Genomic DNA, 6,524 nt, shown 5'->3' on the forward strand with positions numbered 1-6,524 from the left:
CTCATCCAACTCATCACCGTCCAGCAAGCCTACGATGAGATTACTCAAGAACGATGAAGAGCATCATGGAATTCTCGATGGAGGAAGGTTGATGATGACGATGGCGATGATTTCCCCTCTCCGGAGCCACGAACGGACTCCAGATCTGCTCTCCAGATGAAGAACAGGAGGTGGCGGCGCCTCCATATCGTAAAACGCGATGAAACCTTCTCTCTGATTTTTTTCTCGGCGAGACGGAAGATATAGAGATGAGTTTGGGGGCGGTGGTGCCACGTGGGTCCCACAAGCCCTCACGGTGCGACCAGGAGGGGTGGTCGCGGCCTGTGGGCTTGTGGCCCACTGGCACGCCCCCTCCGGTGGATCTTTGCGCAGGTATTTTTCTTTTATTCCAGAAAAAATATCCGTAAATTTTCAGGACATTCCGAGAACTTTTATTTCTGCACAAAAACAACACCATGGCAATTCTGCTGAAAACAGCGCCAGTCCGGGTTAGTTCCATTCAAATCATGCAAATTAGAGTCCAAAACGAGGGCAAAAGAGTTCGGAAAAGTAGATACGACGGAGACGTATCAACTCCCCCAAGCTTAAAGCCTTGCTTGTCCTCAAACAAAATAAAAACTTTGACGAACTCTGTTTGATCTTGTTGTTGCAACTATGTCTAACTCATATCCAGAGTTTCAGCAAGATCACAAACAAACCACACAAGCAAATGACATCTAGGTCTCACGGTAAACTCATATCAATGGTATAATCAACTAGCGAGCAAATAATAATAAGCCTCAAATGTCAACACTTCAATCAAAACAACATGAAGCAGTACAAACAGATGGTATCTCGCTAGCTCTTTCTGAGACCGCAAAACATAAATGCAGAGAACCTTCAAAGACCAAGGGCTGACTAAACATTGTAATTCATGGCAAAGAAGATCCAGTCACAGTCATACTCAACACAGTTAAAAGCAAAGCATAAAAATGACAGAGGTGCTCCCTAATTGGTGCTTTTGTAAGAGGAGGATGACTCAACAGGAACATAAATAGACAGGCCCTTTCGCAGAGGGAAGCATTGATTTGCAGAGGTGCCAGAGCTCAAGCTTTGAAAACAGAGATAATAATTTTGGGTGGCATGCTTTCATTGTCAACGCAACGACTAAGAGTTCTCAACATCTTCCACGCTACACATGTTATAGGCGGTTCCCAAACAGAAAAGTAAAGTTTTGACTCCCTCGCCACCAATCAATCACACTCCACGGCTAGCCAAATCCTCGGGTACCATCCATACCAACATCAATCCTGGGGGAGTTTTGTTTGCAATTATCTTTTCGATTTGAGCACGGAACTAGGAATTCCAATTACCGGCCCCTTTCTCGTGAATGATAGTGAATAAACACATATGAAGGATAACACGCCTAGCATGGAAGATACCAATAGCCCCCTATCACCACATGAGCGGTTTGGGCATGCAAATTTACTTGGAACGAAAGGTAGATACCGCACATAGGTAGGTATGGTGGACTCATATGGAACAACTTTTGGGTTTATGGAAGTGGATGCACAAGCAGTATTCCCGCTTAGTACAAGTGAAGGCTAGCAAAAGACTAGGAAGCGACCAACTAGAGAGCGACAACAGTCATCAAAATGCATTGAGATTAACTGACATTGAGTGCAAGCATGAGTAGGACATAAATCACCATGAACATGAACATCATAGAGGCTATGTTGATTTTGTTTCAACTACATGCGTAAACATGCGCCAAGTCAAGCCACTTGAAACATTCAAAGGAGGATACCATCCTATCATACTACATCATAGTCATCTAAACATTCATGTTGGCAACCAAGACAAACCATTATAAGCTCCTAGCTAAGTAAGCATGGCATAAGCAACTATGATCTCTAAGTTGTCATTGCAAACATGTTTCTCCCACAACAAAGTTGAATCAGGCATGATGAGCTAGTCATATTTACAAAAACAAAACAGATCGAGTTCATACCAGCTTTTCCAAGCTCAGTCACTTCATCATATATCGTCATTATTGCCTTTCACTTGCACGACCGAATGATGTGAACAATAATAAGAGTGCTCGTGCATTGGACTAAAGCTGGAATCTGCAGGCAAACACAAAGGAGATGACAAAGTAATATGGCTCTTTGAAAGCTAAACAGGTATGCATGCAAGAGCCACTAAACATTGTAACCATGATCTTCTACCTTGACCCAAAGAAAAAGAAAACTATCTACACAGGAAAGCTCCCAACAAGCAAAAGAAGAAAAATAAAATCTTTTTGGGTTTTTTCTCAAACTAGACAGGCACACGAAAAGAAAACGAGAAAAAGAAAATAAACTAACATGGATGATACAGTGGCAAAGTGTGAACACCGACGAACAAGGTGAAAGCATAAGCAAGAATGTAAAGTCGGTGAGAAACACGTACTCCCCCAAGCTTAGGCTTTTGGCCTAAGTTGGTCTACTCTCAAGGATGGTCCTGGCAAAGCCCAAAATCATAATGGGGGTTATATGGGAGCGCTGTAGCCACTGCCTGAATAGCTGCCTCACGGAGACGAGCAGCCTTTGCCTCCCTCTCATATTCCTCTGCCTCTCCTCTGGTTATGTAATATCTCCGTTTTATCTGAAAGTCAAAGAAGGCATGAGCAGGAAGGGTAATATGGAAAACACACTGCCGGTTAAATATCAAACGGTATAGGAGGGATTCGTCATCCCTCTCAAGGAACCGGTAGCGTGTCAAAGCGACGCGGTCAAGGAAAGCTGTATGGAGCGAGGGATCTCCTTCGCGGATGGGTACTCCAAGAAAATTTTCTATGCGAGTGACATAGATCCCACCATAGAAATCCCCTTCGATAGCATTCTTATTCAGCCTCCTTGCTATTATAGCTCCCATGTTGAAGCTCTTGTCACCCGTCACTTCGCTCTTAAGGATACTAAGGTCGGGTGCACAGAGGTGACAATGCTCCATCTTGCCATTAATGCATCTGCCTATGAAGAGGGCAAAGTAATGCAAGGCAGGAAAATGAATACTCCCCATGGTAGCTTGCGTAATGTCTCTAGTTTCTCCAACCGTAATACGAGAGCAAAAATCTCTAACCGAAGATTTAGGAGGATCATTGAGGCTACCCCAAATAGGTATTTTGCAAATTCTATTAAAATCCTCTGAATCCATGGTATAAGATTTATCATAGAGATCAAACAGTACCGATGGCTCACGGCCAGCTGAAAATTTGAATCTACGAACAAAAGAGGCAGTGAGAGCAACATACTATTCACATTTATCGAAGATGAATTCTTCGAGTCCGACGTTGAGAACAAGTGCATCAAACTCGTTTTTGAAACCTGCCTCAATCATAAATTCATCAGAAGGCCATTCACATGGTTGTACCTGCGCGTCCCTAGGTTGGTAAGGATCAGGCTCCCGAATCGCAAGACAGGGACTTCTCTTGCTTGAGGAACCACCATGAAAGTTTCTCCTGAACATCTTCCTTTTCTGAAATTTTCAGTGATTCTAAGGAAAAGTGAACAAGGCTCAACTAAACTAGTAGCAACTACTGCACAAGTGCCTAGAGACCATATTTACGCATCAAAACTACTTGGGACCAACTAGAATTAGCATGCAAAGCCCAAGAACATGGTCACCAAGGTAGCAAAAATACGCGAAGTATAAGGCACTAGAGCAAAAACTAATTGGACCAATGGAGGAGTCACTTACCAAGGAGTAATTTCCCCAAAACAGTTCGGAGAATGGTGATTTGAGCAAAGAGATCAAAAATCCCAGCAAGAGGAGCAAGAACACGGGTTTGAGCTGCGAAACAATTTTTTTCTGGAGGTAGGAGAAGCGGATGAGAGCACAAATGAGTGGAGGGGGTGCCTGTGTGGCGCGGCCAGGCGGGTCCCCGCACCGTCAGGGCTTGTGGCCCACTGGTGCAGCCCCCAGACAAGCTCTTTGTCTCAGTATTTTTCAAAAATTCTAGAAAAAATCATACTTGATTTTCAGGACGTTCGGAGAACTTTTATTTTTGGGGTATTTTTCTACTGGACGCTAAAACCGAAAACACGGAAAACTAAACTAAATCTATCATTTTTCTTCTAAGCAACCTAAAGTGAAAGCTTGGAATAGAGGTTCGTGACTCCTCGATTCATCCATCTCATGGTCATCGAAAGAAATCCGTCAATGAGGTTGATTAAGTCTCCTCGACAAACCTTTTCGAATCGCAAAAGAGAACGGAGAATTTTTGAATAGTCATTAGGTCACCTCAATGGGGATGTGTATCTCCCCAACAAGCAAATCATACTTCATCTTGACACGAGGAATAGGGCATTCAAAGCTCCCAATAAGAATCGATGAAGTTTTTTCGATAGCATTGATGCAATGTACTCGATATTGTTTCTTCGGAAAGCGCACCCTATGCTCATTACCGTTGACATGGAAAGTGACATTGCCTTTGTTGCAATCTATAACAGCCCCTGCAGTGTTTAAAAAGGGTCTTCCGAGGATGACAGCCATAGCATCGTCCTCGGGAATATCCAAGATAACAAAATCTGTTAAGATAGTGGTGTTAGCAACCACAACAGGCACATCCTCGTAAATGCCGATAGGGAAAGCAGTTGATTTGTCGGCCATTTGCACAGAGATTTCAGTGGGTGTCAACTTATCCAGTTCAAGCCTACGATAAAGAGAGAGAGAGGCATAACACTAACACCGGCTCCAAGGTCGCATAACATAGTTCTAACGTAGTTGCCTTTAATGGATCAAGGTATAGTGGGCACACCGGGATCACCTAGTTTCTTAGGAGTTCCGCCCTTGAAAGTGTAATTGGCAAGCATGGCGGAGATCTCAAGATCAGGTATCCTCCTCTTATTAGTCACAATATCTTTCATGTACTTAGCATACGGAGACATCTTGAGCATATCCGTCAAACGCTTTTGCAGAAAGACATGTCTGATCATTTCAACGAAGCGCTCAAAATCTTCATCATCCTTTTTCTTGGACGGTTTGGGAGGAAAGGGCATAGGTTTCTGAACCCATGGTTCCCTTTCTTTACCGTGCTTCCTAGCAGCAAAGTCATTCTTACCGTATCTCTTAGTCTTAGGTTGTGGGTTATCAAGATCAACAGGTTCAATCTCCACATCCTTATCATTGCTAGGTTGAGAATCTTCATGAACATCACTATTGATATTATCATTAGGCTCATGTTCATCACCAGATTGTGTTTCAGCATCAGAGATAGAGGCATCGTTTGGACTCTCAGGTGTAGCAGCAATAGGGTTGCTAGCGTGCAGGTTCCTATCATCTTTCTTCTTTTTTCTAGGATGACTAGGTGCGTCAGTGCTAACTCCTTGAGAATCTTGTTCAATTCTCTCCGGATGACCCTTAGGATAAAAAGGTTCCTGGGTCATTCTACCGCCTCTAGTGACGACTCTAACAGATTGTCATTCAACTCATTGAACAAGTCATTTTGATTTTTAAGTACTTGTTCTACCTGAGTAGTAACCATAGAGGCATGTTTACTCAGAAGCTTAAGATCATTGATGTTTCTATCTACACAAGCACCTAAATGACTAAGCATACGAGCATTCTTTTCCAATTGTCTGCTAACATAATCATTGAAACTCTGTTGTTTGGCAACAAAGTTATCAAATTCATCCATGCATAGGCTAGCAGGTTTATCAAAAGGAATATCACTCTCATCAAACCTACGCAGAGAATTTACTTCTACAACCTATATCGGGTTATCGAGACCATGGATCTCTTCGATAGGTGGTAGATTTTTGACATCTTCAGATTTAATGCCTTTCTCTCGCATAGACTTCTTGGCTTCTTGCATATCTTCAAGACTGAGGAATAGAATACCTCTTTTCTTCGGAGTTGGCTTAGGAGGTGGTTCGGGAATAGTCCAAGCATTCTCATTGCACAAGATGTTATTCAGTAGAGTCTCAGCTTGTTCTATAGTTCGTTCCCTAAAAACACAACGAACACAACTATCTAGGTGGTCTTTAGAAGCGTCGGTAAGTCCATTATAGAAGATATAAAGTATTTCATTCTTCTCAAGAGGGTGATGAGGCAAAGCATTCAGTAGCTGGATGAGCCTCCCCCAAGCTTGTGGGAGACTCTCTTCTTCAGCTTGAGCAAAGTTGTATATTTCCCGCAAGGCAGCATGCTTATTATGGGCAGGGAAATATTTTTCAGAGAAGTAGTAGACCATATCCTGGGGGCTACGCACACATCCAAGAGCAAGAGAAGTGAACCAGGTCTTAGCATCATCCTTTAGTGAGAAAGGAAACAACTTGAGCATATAGTAGTGGCGGATCTTTTCCTCACTAGTGAATAGGGTGGCTATATCGTGCAGTTTGCTAAGATGGGCTACAACCGTTTCCTCAGCTATCTCTCCCTCCATAACATAGCGCGTATCAGACATAACAGGCAATTCAGGCATAATAGCAGGTTCTACTTCAAGAGTATCAACAGTTTCACAAGTATCATCACATCTAGCAGCAACTCTAGCAATATGTGCATCA

The sequence above is a fragment of the Hordeum vulgare genome, chromosome 7H, assembly GCF_904849725.1.
Source record: "Hordeum vulgare subsp. vulgare chromosome 7H, MorexV3_pseudomolecules_assembly, whole genome shotgun sequence".
Taxonomy (NCBI): Eukaryota; Viridiplantae; Streptophyta; class Magnoliopsida; order Poales; family Poaceae; genus Hordeum; species Hordeum vulgare.